This window comes from Acinonyx jubatus, chromosome D1, assembly GCF_027475565.1.
Source record: "Acinonyx jubatus isolate Ajub_Pintada_27869175 chromosome D1, VMU_Ajub_asm_v1.0, whole genome shotgun sequence".
Taxonomy (NCBI): Eukaryota; Metazoa; Chordata; class Mammalia; order Carnivora; family Felidae; genus Acinonyx; species Acinonyx jubatus.
The window spans coordinates 64,292,317-64,315,915 of NC_069390.1; the positions used below are offsets into that span (position 1 = coordinate 64,292,317).

General features: G+C 38.9%; 1 long non-coding RNA gene across 1 annotated transcript in view; it reads right to left on the reverse strand.

Moving 5' to 3' along the window:
- Window positions 1–1,144: 1,144 nt before the first annotated feature.
- The window catches only part of LOC128311876 (uncharacterized), a 30,174-nt gene continuing 7,719 nt past the window's right edge, over window positions 1,145–23,599 (reverse strand). The window contains exons 2-3 of the long non-coding RNA XR_008290519.1: window positions 7,314–7,356; window positions 1,145–2,138 (exon numbers count right to left, since the gene is read on the reverse strand). This is a non-coding gene — a long non-coding RNA (uncharacterized LOC128311876). The remainder of the gene's footprint in view (window positions 2,139–7,313; window positions 7,357–23,599) is intronic.

Genomic DNA, 23,599 nt, shown 5'->3' on the forward strand with positions numbered 1-23,599 from the left:
CTATCACGTAATTTCAGAAACCCTAAACAACTCATTATTTTCCCAAATGCACCACATAAACTCTGATGCACCATGTGTGCCCAACTCTACTACCCGTTGGCCTACATTCCCACCTCCAAAATATTCCTTAAAACCTACCTCAAATGTTAGCTCTTCTGTGAAGTTTCCCTAAGTCCTCCAGTCAGAAACCATCTCCCCTATTTTTGTTGAACCCCCCATAAGTCTGTAATTTGTTGTCATTATTATTAGTTACAACATATTGATTTGGTTCTTATAACCTATCATAAATAATCCTATAAGCTGCTTTATTACCTACCAAGCTCTTTTACACCCAACATCACTTAGGCTCCCACTCAGCAACAATGCTATAAAGCAATGTGATTATCTCCACTTTATAGGACAAAGATAATGTAGTTTATAGAAGAAAATGGACAGGAAATTGTCCAAAATCACAAAGCTTACTAGATGACCGACCTAGGGTTTAAATCTAGACTCTTTGACCCCAAATTATTTGTTCCTTCCATTATTTCAAGTTGACTGTCTTCACCTGCTGTCTTGCTTTGCCTCTAAGTGTGAACATGTCTTAACCTCCCTTGTAAACTATAAAGCAGCGGAGAAAAAGACATGCATCTGATTTTTCTCTGTATGTGCTTCTGATGATATTTGAATCACTGACTAATGAGAGAAGGTTCTAAGAAACTTGAAAGTCCAACAAGAATTGACTCAAAAAGGCATTTTCCTGATATCTTGATTTCACTATCATATGAAAACTGTCCCCAAAACCAATGTGAACATCTAGCAAATGGGTGAAATTGTAGAGCTTAAAGTACAATAGGCCTCCAGACACATTTTTAGGGTTGTCCATCAAAGGCAATGAAAAGGCTAAGGTGTTACTGAAGACATAAGCAGAAGAGAAGCTTTTGGTGTGAAAAGTTCTCAGTAAGAAAGAACTATTTAGGTATTTCCACTAAAAGAGACATTATTTAGCAGCAAGAATGCATCAGGTCCTATATTAGGCCTACCACTGTGTAACAAATTGCCCTAAAAGTTAGCAACTTAAAACTGTTTCACAGACTCTTAACTATAAAGAACAAACTGACAGTTACCAGAGTGGGAGCGGGGGTGAAATAGATGATGGGGATTAAGGAGTGCACTGGTCATGATGAGCACCAGCTGATATATGGAATTGTTGAATCCCTATATTGTACACCTGAAACTCATATAATGCTGAATATTAACTACACTGGCATTAAAATAAAAACTTAATAAACAAAAAAAAAACTGTTTCAGGATCAGGAATCTGGGCATGGCTTAGGTGGGTGCCTCTGATTTAGCTTTCCTCACAAGGCTGCAATCAAGTTCTTACCCAAGGCTGCAATCTCACATCAAGGCTCAAATAGGAGAAGATTTGCTACCAAGTTCACTCTCATGGTTATCAGCTGGCCCTGAGTCCTCATTACCTGTTAACTAATAATATCTATTCCTTGCTATATGGACCACTCCACAGAGCTACACACTATATAGCAGCTTGCTTCTCCCAAAATGAGAACTGAGAGAGCAAAACAGAAGCCAGCCTTCTAAAGCTAATCTCAACAGTGACAACCCATCACTTTTACCACATTCTATTCTTTAGAATCAAGTCACTAGGTCCAGTCCTCACTCAAAGGATGGGATTCTATTGGGGACTACCAGCAGAGATCACTGGGGACCATTTCAGAGGCTACCCACCACAAAACCTGAGCTAAGCTATATATACATACTATATTTCATTTGATCTTCACAACTGTGCTATGAGGTATCTATAATAACCTTGGCTTTACAGTTGACTCAAAGTCATATAGTTAATAAAACTAAAGAAGAAACTTAAATCCAAGACTGATTCTAAAGTCAGTTAGTTATAGGCAGAGTGACCCATATGCCCCTGTTCACCTGAGACAGTTTCATCTCATGCCTGTTACCCCAGTGTAATTATGAATAGCACATACTTTTACCTCCAAAAAGGTTCAGACTTGGATGATAAATTATGGAGCCATCTTACTTGTAGACATTCAAAGGAAGTTCATTTCAAAAGTCAGCTCCTCTTGGACCTTTCTCTGGATCCTCCAAGGTAAGGCCTTATGCAGAATGTGCACTCAATCCTGATTAATGGAACAGAATCAAATTGATTTCTCAACGCAACTGAACTTAAAACACTTTAGAAAACTTCAGTAGACATGGGAATTAATAACAGAGGTAACACCATCAGAGAGACAAAATAAAGACTAGATTATTTTCATTCTTTGAATAAATATTTACTGAACACCTACATTGAGGCTAGGTGCTATAGAGATGTTATCATGTGTTTCTTCCCTCAAGGACAAGAAACCCAGCAGAAGCCTATAACTCTATAATACAGGTGATCCATGCAATGATAATGTATATGTTTTTGTATTTCCATGCCTTTGCTTCTGTCTAGAATTCTCACTCCAGCTGCCTACACACCTGATGGATTCCTAATTATCTTTTAAAACACAGATGAAGTGTCATCTTCTCTGAGTCTTCCATGGTCCTTTCCCCACTCTCCAGTAGAGTGGGTCATTCCCACCTTTGTTTCCCTCTATGTTTTATCCTAATCTCTATACTGCTTATTAACCCACCACTGCAAGGATTGGCTAACATAGCTAGCTGTCTCCCCTACTCACTAAACTTTAAGCTCCTGATAGCAAGAACCATTAACTTATGTCAAAACACAGTTTGTGCCCAAGAAATTTCTGTGTTGAACTAAGCAGAAAGCTAAATATTTATCACTATCATCATCAGCCAGTGTGGACTGACTCCCACATCCAGGGCAGAGCCTGCTGAACTGCCCTTTTTTTCCCAAATTTAAGACTACACAGAGTGACTGACCTGGAGCTTTCATCTTATAAGTCAATTCTGACTAGCTGGAAGTAGCTACATGAAGTGCTACATCAAGAAAGGATTCTGGGGCTGGATCCAGATTCAACACAAAACGAAGTCATAGTTAGGTAGCTGTCTGAGAAAGGAACAAGAGCAGGGAGAAAGACCACACGTGCCTGTATTTGCATCCCTGACATAGACTTACTTCTGTTACAATAGTACAGAGGCATCCATGTATCCTCACTAAAATACACAGAGAGAAAGGCACAGAGGAAGGGAACTGCTTTTCCAGAATCCTCAAATCAAAGCTCCCAGAAATGTTATAAAGCCTAATAGCAGGAGGAGCCCTAAGTACAATGAGGGAAGGGGTTTTTATCGGTTTTATGTATTGCTATATCACCTAACTGTTGTTCAGTTAGAACAGTGCCAGGTACTCAATAAACATCTGTACTGTTACAAATTGTAACAAAAATTGTACTGTTAATTCAATATTTTAGGTACATTATTACTAATGTAGAACTTCTGTCTACTCTGGAAACCTAAGCAGCATCTCTTACACTGAGTCCAGGAAAAAAGCAGTCTGAGTGTTTATTTAAAAAAACACGTCAAGATTTTCGAGATGATTTTGTGCCTTTGCACGTGCTTTTCCCCTTGTTTGGAATGTCTATTCTCCTTTTTCACCTAGAAAACTCCTATAAACCCTTTAAGGTCTAGTTCAAATGTCACTCCTGTGTGAAACCTTTCCAGATTCTCCCAGCAGAGTTCGTGCTAACTCTCTCACGTTCCTATGGTGTGGTGTTGGCTTGTATACTTCATAAGAAGCCCACATCTCCAACTCCAGTCAGATAAAATCTTTTTAAATGAAGGCAATTCTTCTTTAAAATGGTTCTCCTTTTTCCTTTCAAAACCACAAAATGCATTAGATGCGTTCCTGAACATGATTAGGAGAAAAGAAAACCAACTAAAAGCTTTTACAAGATGCCTTTTCATCACTGCATGGCAGAGAATAAAATCAGTTCTTGTTATTCCTTAGACAGACAGCCCTTCTTTGCCTCCTGGGTTCCACAGCTTTTAGTTCTTCCCATTGTTATAAACCATGACACAGCATGTTACTCACAAAAGAAAATTACTTTTTCAAAGGAGGCACTGAAGCTGCCTCTGTGAAGGTGACGCCTTGAGTTTGTGAAGGTCAGTTGCTAAGGGCAAAGTCATAAGGCAATCTTCTCAAGCATCTTGGGGACCATCTATAACCTACATGTTCAGACCAGGCATAAAACCTGCATTACGACTTATGGGCTGGAGAGATGGCATCTGACCAAATCCCCCTCGATGACAAGAAAACAGAAAAGGAAATGGTTGCAGTCTGATTAAAGCCAGTCCACTGAGTGAGTTCTCAGAGTTCTAAAATTCCCCCAAGAAGGCATGACCTTGTAGCTGTCCAGAAGAAGAATGAGAATGGCTGACTTACTCAAAAATACTGTGTGTCTCAATTTATCGAATGGTTCAATTTCTTCTTCATGTTGTGTTGACATATCTATCTCCCTAAAGTGCATAAGGCATTACGCTTATGATCAGAATTTTTCTTTGTTTTGGTTTCATCCAGATGGAGCTGCTCAGACCTTGAAAACTTACACAAGGCCTCTCCCCCCATCCTGTTTCTCTGCCATAACCCAAAAATCTGGGTTACAAGACATGCCAGATCTTAATGCCGTCCAAAAAGAATAAAGTAAGCCTTAAAATAAACCTAAAAAACTGTTCAAAGAGGCTTGGAAAACTCAGGTCTGATCCAGGCTGGCATCGATAGGTGAAGGGCTTGATTTCATAGGATGGCATATAGCAGCAGAAACTTACGGTCATTTATGATATTCATTGTCTCCATTTATCTGGTTATATCAGGGATGTGGCTGGCAGCAGATTTATATGTGGAGAATTTGAATCCAAGCCTCAGGCCATAAAAGTTGTCCAGGGTCAGAGATCCAGGGACTTACTTTCTTGAGGCTTCAAGGAACTTCGTGGGAAATAACTATCCCTAAGGAGAGGAAACTTCATACTATGGTCAGTCATAAAGCCTGAATAAAGCCTCGACACCTCCAGGGTGTTGAGGAAAAGACAAATGCCCAATACACATGTCCATTATCAAGTTTTATCCCAAGGACAATAAGACTAAACCCAAACTCCACTTGTGCTTAATAAAGGAAATTTCAGCACAGCATAAAACTTGGTGCTCATCACCTCACCCCCAAGAGGTGCTGAGCCTAGAGACTGGGTATCTTTAGTACCTGTGTCCTACCTGTTCTAGAGCAGTAAGAGCCTAGCCTCAGCCTCTACCCCACCCTAGTCTCCTCTGGCAGATAAACCTATTAATTCAACCAACTGAGTCTATCAAAATGGTATCATAAATTGATATAAGTGGATGTCTCAGTGTCTTCTGCAATGGTTACTTGTATATATCAACCTGACTGGACTAACAAATGCCCAAGTAGCTGATAAAACATTATTTCTGGATATGTCTGCAAGGATGTTTCTGAAAGAGATTAGTATTTGATTCAGTAGACTAACAGAACTTCCCTTGCCAACATGGGTAGGTATCATCCAATCCTTTGAGGGCTCAGATGGAAACAAAAGGTGAAGGAAAAGTGAATTCTCTCATTTCTTAAGCTGGCACATCTATCTTTTCTACTTTCTATTTTTCTACTTTCTCTACCCTTCTACTTTGGATCTCCTGGTTCTCAGGCATTCAGACTTAAACTGAATTATACCACAGGCTTTCCTGGTTCTCCAGCTTGCATATGGAAGATTATGGGACAGTCACGTGAGCCAATTTCTATAATAAATCTCATCTTATATATATCTACATATATCCTATTAGCTTTTCTCTGGAGAACCCTAATACACTTTCATTCAGCAAGTTTGTACTAAATACCTACAAAGTGGCAGACACTCTACTAAGCTTTCAAGTTACAAACACATGATCCTCCCTTCACAGAGTTCACAGATTAGTTGAAAATACAAAGAGCAAAGAAAGAATTATAATACAATGTGATGAATGCAATATTAGGATATGCAGAACATTATTGTGCTATATCAAAGAGGTCCCTAACCCAACTTGTAGAGTTCAAGGAAGTTTACATGAATGAAGTAGTTTAAGAATATCTTTTTGTATTTTTTATTTGAATATTATTTGAGTACATTGGTAGAGTACTAAACAATGTAGTAGGAGTTCATGAGGAACATGGTGAGGAATCAGCATTCTAGACAGAATGGCATAAGTAAAAGCAAAGACAAGAAAAGAGCTATCTGCACTAGTCATTGGAGGCAGTTCATATTGTTGGAATATAAGGTGTGAGGTAGGGAGGAAAGGAGGTGAAACTAGAGACATGGATGTAAGTCACAACATGGATGCCATGTCAATGATCATGGATTTTACCTGGTAGGAGATGGAGAACCATTATGACCCCTAATTATTAGCATAGCCAGTGAGACTGATACCCAAAACAAACAAGAACTTGTGTTCTTATTTCTCTGGAATCAGTGTTTGATACCAAATAACTCCACCATTTACTGTGTGATTTTAGAAAAATCAATTAATCCCTCTAACACTCATCTTCCCCATCTCTAATTTTTTTTAATGTTTATTTATTTTTGAGAGCGAGAGACAGAGCATGAGTGGGACAGGAGCGGAGAGAGAGGCAGACACAGAATCCTAAACAGGCTCCAGGCTCTGAGCTGTCAGCACGGAACTAGACAGGGCTTAAACTCACTAATCGTGAGATCATGACCTGAGCCAAAGTCAGACGCTTAACTGACTGAGCCACCCAGGTGCCCCTCATCTTCCACATCTCTAAAATAGGGATCACAATACCTTGAAAATTTTTGTTAGGATCAAATGAGACAAAACATTTAATATGGTGAAGTCAGAACTCAAACCCTATACAAAAATCAAGGCTGTTGCCTATTTTGACTACTGCCTGTGTAATGAAACAGTCTTCATACAAAAGATTATTAATGGAGAATCTCTTCTTCAACATCTTTTTACATTAAATTAAAAAAATAAAGTAGATCATCCACCCCTACAGTTTCATCTGTAGGACATTTCACTTCCTAGAGCAAGGTATCAATAACTTGCAGTATATGGGAAGTGACTGATTGAAAAGTTATATTTAATTGGGAAATCAATGAATAGAAAGAGAGTACCAAGGTCACAGAGACAGTACTATCCTCACCGATCTCACTCCCTTGCCCTTTCTCTGGGTATTCCATCATCATATCACACTTGCCAATTCCTCAGCAGTCTTAATTATGGACACAGCCATTTGTCTTCAAATATCACAGCTCTGTGAAATCTATGCATCGATAAATACAGCTCAAAAGCTGTTTTCCACACTGCTGGAGAGTTAATTGCTTCTGTGGTTAAAGCAAATGTGGTCATTCTTTACCTTTGAGGGGGACTTTCAAGGTCTCCAAGTGTCTGGAAGCTTCCTATAAAGACAGAAAAAAGAAAACCATAGTTTTAGGACTGGAAGTTGTGTCTCAAAAAATCAACACTTAGAGATTACCTCTTCATGGCCAAAGAGTAACAAACCAGGTTTCTAGTATTAAACAAAGCCAACTAAATCAATTCTCTATTTCAAAATAGATATCTTCTTTGTGCCAATCTTCATTCCTTTCCCTATTTCCCCTTTCAGAAAGCATTTACTGGGTATGAGATATGTGTAAGATATTCGGAGGGGAAAGAGAGTAAAATAAGAAATGGCATCTACTTTCAAGACCAGCGAAGGTAAATATGCTCAAAAAAATCCAAAGCAAGCAAAAGGGTGTTACAAGAAAACTCTGATCAGTATGCAAGATCTCAAAAAACAGGGGATTATTTCTACTACATGCTGGGGGTCAGGAGAAGCACCATGGAGGAGATGATACTTAAACTGAATCTGAAGATGAATATGGACTCATCTGGCATCAAGAATGGGAATTGAAAAAGCTTGTCATACAGATGTAACAGAATAAATAAAGGGACTGAAACATGTGAAAGGCAACCAAGGGATGTAAGTCCTCTGGTGTGGATGGTACTTAGGGTGGAATAGAGGCAGAAGGAGAAGGGAGGCTGGGCAGGTAGGGAGGAGCCAGATGACAGAATGCCTCGTGTAGTTTCAGAAAGCTACAGGATCACTGACGGGCTTGAATCAAGAAAATGACATACTCAAATATGTTCTAGAAAAATCATTCTGACTGACAGTCTGGACAGTGTGTGGAAAAGAGAGAGACTAGAATTAGGAAGACCAATTAATGAGCAGTCGCAATCATTTAAAAAAGAGACCATGAGGACTAATCTGAGGGAGTAGCAGTAAAGATGTAGATGAGTGGACAAGCACAAAATAAGGATGACAATTCCAAAGGCACAGCTATGAGCAGGCAGAGAATGAAGTTCTTGGTTACTTCTTTGGAAGAACAGATGAGTACAGCCTTGTAAATCAGAGCAAGAGCAAAAAGATGGTCAGATAAGATTATACAGAATGTAATTCTATTAAATTCATCTGATTTTGATTGGACATCCAGATTGTGACAGGAACCATAATACATCATGCCTCATCTTGCGCAGAAATGAACAAAAGATCTCTACCTCAAAGCATGGCAGAAAAGACATGAGCAAAATAGCTATACAGATACCAAATGACCAGAAGCACAATTCTCCCACTTCCTTGCTTTATTTTTCTTGTTTATGGTATTTATTGTCCATTTCCTCCCATGCTCAATTACAATGTAAGCTCTATGAGGGCAAAAGTTTTTATCTATTGGTGTTAGCACCTACAAAAGTATTTGGCATATAGTAGCTGCTCGTTAAGTATTTACTAAATAAATTCATGAATCTATCCCAATCAGAATCTGTGCTCTCTTTCAGTTTGTATAAATCCAGAAATTCTCAGCTATTACTTCTTTCAATATTGCCTCTATCCTATTATCTCTATCCATTACTTCTCTTATGTTAGAATCTTCACCTCCCATGTCTCAATTTCTTTTTTATATTTTCTATCTCTTTACCTCTCTATGCATTCTGGATAATTTTCTCAGATCTATCTTCAAAATTATCCTTCAAACTTACCCTCATCTGTCAATTGAGAGTTTTGTTTTAATGACTTTTTTTCTTTCATTTCTATAATTTCACTTTGGTTCTGTTTCAAATCTACCTATGATTTGTCAGATTATAGGAGTTGTGCCTTAGTTTCTTTTCCTCTTTGATCTTTTATTTCTTTGATCATTTTAAGTATATTTGTTTTAGAAATTTGGAAAGTTTATTATTTTTTTAAGTGTATTTATTTTGACAGAGAGAGCACGAGGTGGAGATGGGCAGAGAGGGAGAGAGAGAAACTCAACCAAGTTCCGCACTGTCAGTGCAGAGCCCATCATGGGGCTTGAATTTACAAAATCAAGAGTCAGAGGCTTAACCCACTGAGCCACCCAGGCACTCCTATATCTATTTAATATCTTTTAGATTGATCTATTATTTCTATACATTGAGGTGATACTTAGCTCATCTGCTGATATATGTTTTACCTGCTGATTTCTCTCTCTCATAGCATTTTATTCTACTGTATGATTTTTGATATTTGATGCATGGTCATCTTCACCAATACTTTTGGAGTCTTGGTACTTTAGATGCATCCCTGTATTAAATCTGTCACTGTTAGTCTCCACAGTTTTCACTGGTTTTAGACTAGTTTTTATGTTAACTCTTTGGTTTGGCATTAATACTACATTGTACTACTTTGATAGCCATATGTGATGCAGACCTGAGCTTCTGATTTCTCATTGGTGATTTGTTTATCATACACAGACCCAGGTAGACTACAAACTTCCTTGATGCCTCTCAGGAGAGGCAGGCCAAGTTTTTCTTGTCCTTGTTCAGAACTAGAGAGATCTTCATGACTCCTGCTTTTAGGCAAGTATTTCATCAATAGCATAAGCTTGAAATCTGAGGCCTTTTTGTTTTGTTTTGTTTTGTTTTACATTCTTTTTTTTTAATTTTATTTTTTTTAATTTACATCCAAATTAGTTAGCATGTAGTGCAACAATGATTTCAGGAGTAGATTCCTTAGTGCCCCTTACCCATTTAGCCCATCCCCCCTCCCACACCCCCTCTAGTAATACTCTGTTCTCTATATTTATGAGTCTCTTATGTTTTGCCCCCTCCTGTTTTTATATCATTTTTGTTTCCCTTCCCTAATGTTCATCTGTTTTGTCTCTTAAAGTCCTCATATGAGTGAAGTCATATGATCTTTGTCTTTCTCTGACTAATGTCACATAGCATAATACCCTCCCGTACCATTCACATAGTTGCAAATGGCAAGATTTCATTCTTTTTGATTGCCGAGTAATACTCCACTGTGTGTGTGTGTGTGTGTGTGTGTGTGTGTGTGTGTGTGTGTGTGTGTACACTACATCTTCTTTATCCATTCATCCATCGAGGGACATTTGGGCTCTTTCCACACTTTGGCCATTGTTCATAGTGCTGCTATAAACATTGAGGTGCAAGTGCCCTTTTGAAACAGCATACCTGTATCCCTTGGATAAATGCCTAGTAGTGCAATTGCTGGGTCATAGGGTAGTTCTATTTTTAGTTTTTTGAGGAACCTCCATATTGTTTTCCAGAGTGGATGCACCAGCTTGCATTCCCAGAAATCTGAGGCCTTTAATAACCTCCTGATGCCAATATCAGAGAACCCTAGTCACCAGTCCCTACACTTTAAATTTTATGATGTTATAATACCTATATAAGCTTTTCAGCTTTACTACTCTGACTAAGCTTCCTCTTTGTTTTGGCACCTGAGTATTTCCTGTTCCTGGTTTATTCTTCAGGTATGTATGCAAAAGGTCTTTGGAATTATTTTATCCAATATTTTCATAAATTCGAAGTAGGAAAAGCAGTCCCCCCATTTCAATTTGCCAATATTCATGATTCCATAATCCTAAAACCAAAAATTGCAGCTTCAAACTTAATTGTACAAGTTTCAAGAACTTCTATCCACTCTCTTTCATTAAATATTTTACTGATATAACCTGGGGTGACATATTCATTTCCAGATACCAAAGGCTGAAAGGAAAACTGACAATATGACACACTTCTGGAAAAGACTGAACATGGTGAGGAATCTGGAAGCTCCGCCACAATGGAAGCGTTTGACCAATGAAAGCCCGCATAGCCTGAAGAAGAGAAGACGTGGGAGTACAAGAGTACTGTCACCAAATATTTAAAGGGCTGTCATGTAGAAGGAGAATTAGTTTTTTCTCATGTAGTTTCAGAGAACAGACCCAAAACTGCACTGCAAAAAGCGAGGATTCTGGTAAGCATGCTCTGACACTGAACCATCACATAACAAGCCTGGACAAATCACTTACCCCTGATGGACTCCGGGGTGCTCATCTGTAAAACGAGGAGGCTGAATCACATGAGTGCCAAGTTCCTTCAGCTCCAATACAGTTTGCATCATTTCTCACCAAAGGTAATGAGCAGAATTTTTCCAGCAATGAATCAGTGCACACACTTGATGAATGATTTTGACCTCCCTTATAATGTATCACATTTTTTGCTTCACCTAGACTACAGACCTCAGACCAGGTTTCCATAACCCCCATTTGGGCCAGAAATTATAGTTTATGAATGCCTGAATGACAGAGTGGAATGGGGGAAAGATTCTGGATTTGGGTGTCATACAGACATGAGTACCAAGCCAAATTTTCACCTAATTCTTTGTCCTTGAGCACCATTTAATTTCTTTGACTATCAGTTCCCTCTTGCATAAAATTATATAATATACAACTTAATGTTTTTAGGATTATTAAAATTTAAAGCCAATATAAAAGTGTCTAACACACTATAGGCATTCCTTTAATGTTAGTAAAATCAAGTATCAAAACCAAATGTTCTGTATTGACAAGAATTAGAATGATGCCTATGACAACAGGATATATTTTAACCCTTCCAACATGTTACACCATGAAGCCTTCATATTGTAAAATATCTTCTAACCCCATCACAATTTGCATGCATTCCAAATCCTAGTGATTAATTATTTTCATACAAGGTACAGTTATCAGAATTACACCAACACCTTAGGCATCTCTAGAAAATTATCTTTCCCTTGAATTGCTAAACCATAGGTAATCAAATCCCAGTCTCATAAATATTTGATTTAACAAAAAACAATTGCTATCCCTCTTGGTAACCAGTGTTTCTTCCAACTTACCTCTGGCCTCCTTCATTATCTCTTTGCACAGAGGGATTCCAGCCTCTCATATTTCTATCACACCAGAATGGTACTTTATGAGCTGACATCTATGCATCTATCTCCTGACATCTGAGAGGATCTTAACTTGGTAAACAATACAACTGGATTCATTAAAAGTTTCTAACGCATAGCAACTCCATGAAAACTTGCTCTATTTTTCTGATGAGATTTATTTCCTGGGCTCTTTTGTCATGGGGGTTTCATTTTGGTAAAGTTGTTCCTGTCTCTGAAAAAGGGAAATTAAAATCTTCTACACTCCCTAGATATATAGGCGTGACTACAGACATACCTCATTTTATTTTGTCTCACTTTATTGCACTTTACAGATATTGCATTTTTCACAAACAGAAGAAGCAAGGAGCAACCCTGTACCGAGCAGGCCTATCAGCACCATTTTAACAACATTTGCTCACTTTGTGTGTCTGTGTCACATGTCGGTAATTTTTGCAATATTTCAAACTTTTTCACTATCATTATACTCATTATGGTGATGTGTGATCAGTGATCTTTGTTGTTACTATTGTAACTGTTTTGGGACATCACAAACCACACCCACATAAGATGGTGAACTTAACCAACAAATGTATATTCTGACTGCTCCACCAACCAGCCATTTCCCCATCTTTCTCCCTCTTCTCAAGCCTATTGAAATAAGGCCAATTAATAACCCTGCAATGGCCTCTAAGTGTTCAAGTGAAAGGAACAATTACACATCTCTCACTTTAAATCAAAAGCTAGAAATGATTAAGCTCAGTGAAGAAGGCTTGTCAAAAGGCAAGACAGGCTGAAAGCAAGGCCTCTTGCACCAGTTAGCCACATTGTAAATGCAAAGGAAAAGTTCTTGAAGAAAACTGAAAGTTCTACTCAGTGAACATACAAATGCTAAGAAAGCAAAATAGCCTTAGTGCCAGCCACAACATTCCCTTAGGCCAAAACCTAATCCCAAGCAAGGCCCTGACTCCCATCAATTCTATGAAGCATGAGTGGTGAGGAAGCTGCAGAAGAAAAGTCTGAAGCTAGCAGAGCTTGGTTCATGAGGTTTAAGGAATGAAGCTGTCTCCACAACATAAAAATGCAATGTGAAGCAGCAGGTGCTGACATAAAATCTGTAACAAGTTATCCAGAAGATCTAGCTGAGATAATTCATGGAGGCGGCTATACTCAACAACAGATTTTCAGTGTAGATGAAACAGCCTTCTATTTGAAGAAGATACCATCTAAGACTTTTATAGCTAGAGAGGAGAAGTCAATGTTTGGCTTCAAAGCTTTAAAGGACAGACTGCCTTGTCAGGGACTAACACAGCTGGTGACTTTAAGTTGAAGCCAACACTAATATAGCATTCCAAAAATCCCAGGGCCCTTGAGAATTATGCTAAATGTATACTGTCTATGCTCTATAAATGTAACAACAAGGCCTGGATAACAGCACATCTGTTTATACACGTTTTACTGAATATTTTAGGCCCACTGTAAAGTCCTACTAGTCAGAAAAACAAATTGCTTTCAAAATATTACTGATCATTGACAATGCATCTGGTCGCCCAAGAGCTCTGACAGAGATGTACAGTAAGATGAATCTTATTTTCACTTATGCTAACACAACATCCATTCTGCAGCCCATGGATCATGGAGTAATTTCAACTTTCAATTCTTATTATTTAAGAAATACATTTTATAAGGCTATAGTTGCCATAGAAAGTGATTCTCTGACAGATCTGGGTAAAGCCAATTGAAAACCTTCTGGAAAGGATTCATCATTCTAGGTGCCATGAAGAACATTCGTGATTTATGGGACAAGGTCAAAATATCAATATTAACAGAAGTCTGGAAGAAGCTGATTCCAACCCTCATGGATGACTTTAAGGGATTCAAGATTTCAGTGAAGAAAGTAAGTGCAGATGAGGTGAAAACAGCAAAAGAACTAAAATTACAAGTGGAACCTGAAGATATGACTAAAGTACCACAGTCTCATCATAAAACTTGAATGGATGAAGAGTTACTTCTCATGGATGAGCAAAGAAAATGGTTTTGGAGATGGAATCTACTCCTGGTGAAAATGGTTAAAATGACAAACAAGGATTTAGAATATTACATAAACTTAGTTGATAAAGTTTGAGAGGACTGACCCCAATTTTGAAAGAAGTTCTACCGTGGGTAAAATACTATCGAACAGCATCACATGCTATGGACAAATTGTTCATGAAAGCAAGAGTCAATCAATGTGGCAGACTTCACTGTTGTTTTATTTTAAGACATCGCCACAGCTACCCCAGCCTTCAGCAACAACCACTCTGATTAGTCAGCAGCCATCAACATCGAAGCAAGACCCTCCACCTGCAAAAAGATTATGACTCACTGAAAGCTCAAAAGATGGTTAGCATTTCTTGGCAATAAAGCAGTTTTAGTTAAGATATGTACATGTTTTTTTAGACATAATGCTATTACATACTTAATATACTACATGACTCTAAAACCTAAGTTCTTATCAGTACTACACGTTTTATGTCTGCTGCTTCTATTAAAGCAATCTAAGAATGCACCAGTGAACCAACAGCTTTATATACTTGATGGCTAGCAGGAAATGAAAATAAACATTGCTTGGGGCACCTGGATGGCTCAGTCGGTAAGCGTCCAACTTCAGCTCGGGTCATGATCTCACGGTTCGTGAGTTCGAGCCCTGCATGAGACTCTGTGCTGACAGCTCAGAGCCTGGGGCCTGCTTTGGATTCTGTGTCTTCCTCTCTCTCTGCTCCTCCCCCACTCACACTGTCTCTCTCTCAAAAACAAATAAACATTAAAAAAAAGAAGACAAAAGAAAATAAACATTGCTCCAAGTTTCCTACCACTGGGAGTAAAAGCACTGGAGCCAGGAGCCCTGAACTCTGTTCAGACTGCCTCTGTCTCACTTGGGCCTCCTTGCACTCCCTTGATCTAGGCTTCAGTTTCCTAGAATTCTAAATTACTAGATAAAACAAATCCTGGCCAAAGTTTCTGCCAACAGTAACAGTCTATGCATCTGAGGCTATTATAAAAATAGATCAGAATAATTCTTTCCATTTTCTCTTCTCATTATTTTCCTTGAGAATGAGGAAAAAGTCTTCTGTGTTAAACAGGGAGGCAGGATCATATCAAACTTCTGGTTTTCCCTGAGCAGGCTATTTGGGACACTGAAAGTCAAAACTGCTGGGATTGGGGTAGAATCAGATGAGGAGATTATTCCAAAGCTGAAGGTCATCTCATAAACTCCTTACCAAATCTTGACAGTGTTCCAGTGAATGCACATCCTCAGAATCTTCCCATTATAGGAGTGTGTCCCAAAGGCTTGTCAGTGCAGGGATAAATCAAAGAGGCCATTATATATAAGCTCTTCATTTTATAAATGAGGTACTTGAGGCCCAGAGAGGGGACATGACTCCCCCGAGATCCCATGAGCCACTCACTGAGGTTGAAGCCCCAACTCTCTGACTCAAGTTGGTACTCTTTCAAAACCATCACACTATCAACTTGAGGAACAAGATTATTGGGAGAAAAAAAAAAAAAAAGCAAAAGCACTAGACGAAGAACCCAAGACCTGGGTTTGTGTCCTGGTTACCCTGCTTTCCAATTTCCTACACCTTATCAAGCATTGAAAGTGAAGATTTCATGAGAAAATCATGTGGAAGTGCCTAGTAACTGAACCTAACACATAGTGAGTGTTTAAATAAAAAATGCCTTTCAAATCTGAATCCCTCAAGGAAGTAATATTTGGTTGAGGTAATTCATGTGAACATATTATACCAAATACAAAGTGGTATAGAAGTGGAAAGAACTGTTATATTTTTAACAGTAAAACAAAGACCTTTTTAAATAGGATTGCAATGGATGAGAGAAATTATTACTTTCAATCTCATGGACAAGTTGCAGCAATATTTATGCTCTTAAACTACCAATGCTTGCAATTCTGCATCCAAACTCTGAGTCTTGGACATAAGCATTCATCTTGACTTGAAAATAAATCCATTCTATCTGGACCAACAGGAAAGACACAGTGCATAGCAAATATACTGAAATAAATAGCTTAAGTGTAGGCTCTCTTTTGCTGAATATAGCCAGCTGGGTCGACTATCTCCAGAAATAATTCAAGATGCCCTTGAAATAATAAAACACTACTTAAAAATACTCCTAAATATTTTATGGACACCAAAATAAAATGGATTGGGACTATAGTAAACTTACTCCTACTCTTAAAGCTTATGAAAAATAATCTGTCATTATCTATTAAGCCCTCCTGGGGTATGAGGATGAGGGGTGGGGCAGGTAACTAGCACTAGAGAAGCCCTCTGCAAGATGTTTGACTTACATGGTCTCATTTAATTCTCCCTCTATCACTATTATTATCCCCATTTCAGAGAGGTTGTCAAATCTCCTTAGAGTCAAATCCAGGTCTGTCTTTCTACCACATGCAATCAACACACTGGAAAACACAATCTTACATGCACCACAGATATACCTTTCTAATGAATCAGGTCTAAAACCCAAAGCAGAAATCTAAAGCCTCAGAGCACTCTTTGGGAATTTGGTAGTCTATTTGGATAACTGGGTTTTTTTTTTCTTTCTTTGTAATAAAAAGATAATAATACCTTACTATGTAAAAAACTTTAGAAAGCATTTATTTTCAACGGCATAGCTAAGATTTAAAACCAAGTTTTTTGGGGCACCTGAGTGGCTCAGTCAGTTAAGTGTCCAACTCTTGTTTCTGGCTCAGGTCACGATCTCACTGTTCTTGAGTTCAGGCACCACTTTGGGCTCTGGTGGTGTGGTAGTGTGCAGCCAGCTTGGGATATTCCCCCTGCATTCTCTCTCTCTCTCTCTCTCTCTCTCTCTCTCTCTGCCCCTCCTCTGCTCACATGCATGCCGTCTCTCAAAATAAATAAATTAAAACTTAAAAAAAATAAAATAAATCCATGTTCTAACTCCAAATCCAGCCCTCTTCCCACCAGAGCCTGTCTCAGGGAATCGAAACAAGAGTTCAGATACCTAATGGATGACAATATAGTCCTCCAAAAAGAGTCTTCCAGACGAGAAAAGAATTCCAATAGTATCATCCCCAAGATAAGGCCATCATAGAAGCTATTGCCTTGATTGGAAAATTAGCAAGCAAGGGATAATGGTCTATTATTTTCTAATTTCCCATATATAAAATATATATTAGCCACCTGATGAAACCATCACAAACCATAAAAAGGAGCAAAAAAAGGAAACTTTTTTTTAATCCAGTAGAAACATTCTTGGGAATTGATATCAAAATGAGGGGAACGGGTAGGGGGAGGACAGAATCCCTACAGGAAAAGTTGCAGATGTGAAAACATTCATTGCAATACCATGTAAACAGCGAAACGTTGAAAATAAACTACAAATCCAACAACAGGAGAATTGTTAAATGAACTGTAGTACACCAACCAGATGGTATTTTATGTAACTGTTAAATAGGATATTTCTAAATACTGGATAGTTGAAGCTAAAAAGTACAGGATACATTAAATCAAAAAAAGAAAAAATTACTCTGTCATGCAAAAATAACATATGCATATAAGCAAGAAGCAGAAGAGAACATTAAAATGACAACTATTGATTTATAAGGATAACAGAATTATAGATGGTTTTGTTCTCCATTTTTAAATTTCCAGTCCGTTTGTTATAACTTATTTCTAGTTGAGCTTAGCATTATTCCAAACTGACTTTCTTTTAGCCAAATAACAGAAAAAGGCAAGACATTTACAATCTCTTTGGGGAATCCGTGATTTTTTTTATCCACTGTGTGTAAGTTCTTGTAATTGATCTTTGTCATTCAATTCAATGTCACCCAAATTTACAGATCTTTGTTTCAAGGTAATGTAGATAAATGAGTCTCACGTTAGACTATTGACATTATCTTGGCACTTGTGCACCTCAGCACTTTGGATGTTTGATTAACACGTAATCCAGGCTTGGGAAAGCTAAGAAGTTGATGTAAGAAGTCTTCTCCTTCTTTCTGCACAAAAAAAGCATGGCTCAGAACTGAGCCCACGAATCCATTCCACTCTGGTATAACACACTACTTATATGAATTACTTAGCCTCATGTGTCTAGTTGCTTCTCTCTGACAGAACAAAGGTGGGAATCCCAGCTCCACCCACCTCACTGGGCAGTGATGAGAGATGCCCTGAGGTGCAAACAAGTGCTGAGCAGAGCTCTAGGCAGGGGCTTCCAAGATAGGAACAGCTTTTCAGGTGTTGCACAAGTGATAAAAATTACCATTTACTTAATGCTGTCAGGCACTATGATCAGCATTTTATATGCATTATTCATATATTTTAAAAATATGCATTGATCATCTACTATGACAGATGTTGGTACATGTAGGTCCATGGAATACATTGGAGAGAAAGTCAAACCCTTGCCCACATGGAGCTGACATTCCTGCAAAGCAAGACAGAAAATGAAGAGCAAACATAAAAAAGTAACTTATTGGATATGTTAGAAGATAATGGGGGGAAGATAAAAGTAGCATTGTGTAAAGGAGGTCCTGAGTACAGGGACAGAGGAAATTTTAAATGGGGTGGTCCAGGGTAGCCATCACTGTGACATTTGGGCAAAGACTTGAAGCTGAAGCAGCTGGTCATGTAGATATCAGAGAGAAGAGCACTGCAGGCAGAGAGTATTCTGGGACAAAGAAAGAAAGGTTGGAGCTTGCCTGACATGTCTGTCAAAAATTAACGGGGCTTCTGTGACTGGAGTAAGAGTGCAGAGGAGAGAGAGTAATCAGAAATGAGGTCAGAGAGGTAACAGGGAGTCTGATCACATAGGACCTTGTAAAACACCAATGTAAGGACTTCGGCTTTTATTCTGAGAAAACTGACAGAGGGTTGGATCAGAGGAGTGACATGATCTACTTTCATTTTAACACGATCACTCTGCTTAATATATTGAGAATAAACCATGCATGGTGGAATCCAAGAAACCAGTTAGGAAGCTACTGCAAAAACAGGAATAGTAGCATAAACCAGGACAGCAGCAGAGGAGTTGGTGAAAAGTAGCTCGATTCTGTGTTAATTTTGAAAGTGAAGGACACAGATTTGGTGGCATGCTGAATGTAGGATATGAGAGAGGAGTCAAGGATGACTGTATGGCTTCTGACCTGAGAAGGTGGAGGGATCAGGTTGCCATCCTCTGATGTGGCAAGATTAAAAATGAAATTGTCTTGATAATCCTCACCAAACCTATGATGTAGGTAATGTTATCCGCATCTTACAGATCAGAAAACTGTTGTTTATATGGTTAAGCGACTTACCCACAGATCACACAACTATTCAGCTATAGAGCCAGGATTTAAGCTCTGGTCTATCTGACTCCAAAGCCTAGGCATTTTAACACTGCCTATTGCTGCTTTGCAAAGCAAAAGCTAGGAATATCCAAGTTTTGCCATGAGTGACCACATACTCAGAATCTCATAAATGTGTAGACATAAGACTACTTTATTAATACTTGTGGCAAATGGAAAGGGATTTCTAGTACTGGTCATGATGAGAATCAAGTGCCCAAAGAGACCTGACTTACTCCCATTTACCCTCTGTCAGTAACCCTCCATGGTGCCCAGTTGTGTGATATAGCACTCAAGATTATATATGAGTTTGTTCAGCTTCAATTATAATAACTAAGAGATCTCAACATGCTAATCCAACATCTGGCAGCAGTTGTTGCATGGCTGGTTCCCATTAGGATCATCTAGGAATCCATAAAAGTATGGATTCCACCATTTGCAACTACGTGAATGGAACTAGAGGGTATTAACACTAAGCAAAATTAGTCAGCCAGAGAAAGACAAATATCCTATGACTTCACTCATATAAGGAAATTAAGATACAAAACAGATGAACATAAGAGAAGGGAAGCAAAAATAATATAAAAACAGGGAGAGGGACAAAACATAAGAGACTCTTAAATATAGAGAACAAACAGAGGGTTGCCGGAGGGGTTGTGGGAGGAGGGATGGGCTAAATGGGTAAGGGGCACTAAGGAAGACGCTTGCTGCAATGAGCATTGGGTGTTATACATAGGGAATGAATCACTGCAATCTATTCCTGAAATCATTATTGCACTCTATGCTAGCTAACTTGGATTTAAATTTAAAAATTAATTAATTAAAAAGTACAGATTCGAAGCCCCCCCCCCCACCCCCTCACCTATAGAACTAGAATATCCTGGGGTAGATTCAGGAATCTTTATTTTTACAACTGATTCTTCTGCAGTCTTGCAGGCACCAGTTAGTTAAATGGTGCTTGAGAACTTCTGAGTTAATCAAGAACAGTAGGGACAAATGGTTGGGCTGCATTAGTTTACTAGGTTAGATGTGCTAGCTAAGGTTAGAACATGTCACTAGTCAATTCATGGCCCCTGAGTAGTAGCGGCAGTCTCACCTGGAAAATTGTGAGAAGTTCAGGCTCTCAAGCCCCATTCTAGACCTACTGAATTCGAACCTGGATTTTAGCAAGGTTACCCACTGCTTTGCAGGCACAGTGAAACCTGAAAAGCACTGGAACATATTAACAATTCCTAACTGGACCCTACTCTAGGGTCACATGGGCTGCAGATGGCTCAATGGCTATTTTTTGTACAGTTGACTTTTATATGCAGCTCAGTTGGTTCTGGACTGGGTGCTTTACATATATCATCTTATTTACTCCTCACGACAACCCTACAAGGTAAATATCATTATTCCCCCCTTTTTTATAGGTGAGAAAACTCACAAAGTTATAGTAACTCAGCAAAGGCCTTTTTTAAGAATCAAATTAGGATTTGAACCCAAGTCTGTTTATTCTCTTGAGTACATGCTCATCACACTGTACCATATTGCTTAAGATGAATAGCCAGTTGAAGGCTCAGCCAAATTCAGGAAAACTCATACAGGCAATCAAGTAAAACATGGAGTTCATTGTCCAAGAATGTCTGTAAGGGGATTCAGAACAACATGTCATTGAATCAGGCTTCTTCACCCAAGCTTCAATCACATTAGATACCTGCCATTACATTTTTATAAAACAGCAGGCCTGGCTACTCTCTACTGCACACATAGTGTGGCATCTGGCATCTGGCTGGCTCTTGGGATGGCATGGGCCATGTTCTACATGAGGTGGGAGGCACCCTGTGCTATCTGTAGCAGTCACAATCCTGTAATGAGTAAACTATTCCCTTGGAGTAAACTATTCACCCATGTGCGGTAAACAACCAGAACAGCTGCTTCAGGGTGAGCCAAGCAGTACCATTTATGTGCCATCAGGTTCCCTAGAATTCTGCAGGTAGCAATAATAATCATAGCAAATTCTTGTAGAGTGCCTTGGAGTCTGAAAATAGCATTGACATTTGTTGTTTTATTTGACTCTTAGAGAAGTCCCAAGAGTTAGATATTTTACTGATGAAAAAACAGATTCAGAAAGATTGATGACTTCTGCAAGACCACATAGCTAGTAAATGGCCAAGCATGTACTCAAACCTATGTCTTCTGATTTTAAATTCTTTGTTATTAGCCCAAGACAGTGCATGTAAATAGTTTAACAGTATTGAGTCCCAGAGCTACATAAATCAGGGAGGATTTCCAGTATGGATATACTGAAAGTTGTAGCCTTGTTAAAGAAATTTATTACTGCTGAACCTGAATCTAAACATATCTTTTTGGAGAAAGGTTTTGGAGAAGCCTTTGGTTTCCAAAGGCCAGAGAACATCCACCTCCTCCCCATGCCCAGAGGTCTTCACAATGAGCTAGTTTAACTGAATAGAAGTGAGGGTTCCCCTGATAGCAAGGACAGCTTCACAAACTCCCTAGCTAAACTCAGGAGGCTCTTCAGGCCTACTCCCATTGTTACATGGAAAACTAAGTGCCCCCCTGTCCCAGCCTCTCCTTCCTTGCCTTCTCTATAAATGTGTAAAGCAGTTAACAACATTCTTCTACAGAGTGCCTTCCACGGCATTACCCATCTCTGTAGACCAAACACACCTCAATGCACAACTATGGAGATTCAGGGGATCCTATGTACTCCACTACTCCTCCACTTGTAGATAATTCTCAGTAAATCTTTTCATAATGAACACCACACATCATTAGTAGTGTGGGTTACTATATACCACATACATATGGTGGCATCAAATGTGGTGGGTTCATTCATTCCAGTGTTACAGGATTTTGGAAGTGGGAAAATAATTTAACCAGACTACTGCAATTGGAAAACCTCACTGCTGGGTAACAGTGGTAGGTCACCAGTCATCTGGGAATGTCACTGACTGGACAGCTGTGAAATTTATACCATTAAACATGGAAGCTCAGGAGGTCTGCAGTTAAAGGGCTTCAAAAGAAGATAAGAATGCTCAAAACATGAGCATTTTTACTACATTGGAAGTCTTTTTTGAGCCATAAGAAAAAATAATAGGTTATCTCAGAGACAGAGAGGTGGGGCACCCCATCCCCTACAGGACTACAATTCAGCTAACAGGGCAGTTGACTCCCTTGGAAACAGTAGAAGCATATCCAGAAGGGAAACAGGACAGTCTCCCTTTATAATGCTACTAGAGCCATGGAAGTCAACCCCAGTAGATATGAAATAGTTGATATGAAATGTGGCAAATCTAACAGAGGCCCAAGGGAAACATCACCAGAAGCAAGTGTGTTAGTATGAAAAACTAGAATTAAACTGTCTCTTCTATCGTAAGTGTCCAAGCCAGAGACATCCTTAGAGGTTTTAATGGTTAATTTGCATGAAGAAGTATGCTATCAGCCTTGTTGAATGAAGCTGACTGGCCTGTTATGGGGAGACTTTCATATGACTCTCACCATAGAGTGAATTCTCTGGGTTGACTAAGAATAATGGGAGAAGCATCACTGTCTTAAATTGGGTACTTTGTGGAACTGTGTATACACACCCATTGTGGAGATTTCCTAGAAGAAGTGGATATAAGTAGAGAACACAAGGTTGTTCTCTAGGATATCCTAGGATATCCTACTTTGGGATATCTTGCTCTGCTGGCATGGTTATAAGACCCGAGGGCATCAGGGGAGAGAACTCCAAGCAATAAGGCTTTGACCTAGGTAATGCTGGATGATTTGATACAGGCAGCACCCCCTAATTGGACAAATGGACAATGGCCTTGAATTTTCTCCTGCACTCTGGAGTAAAGGGTAAAGAGCCTGCTTCATCCTCAAAGAGGAATAATAAACATACCTCTAGGAGATTCAGACAGTGAATAACTTTCTGCATTCTTATTATAGATATGGTCAAAGAGCTCCAAAAAGCTCTCCCTGAGAATCCCAAACACTGGATTGGAATGTAATCTCATTACTATGTTTATCTATATAAGTCCTTAGCAAACCCAGATGCAGAAACTTCATTGACTTCCCACTCCTACACAGTGACATAGAATCAGCTGGGGAAATG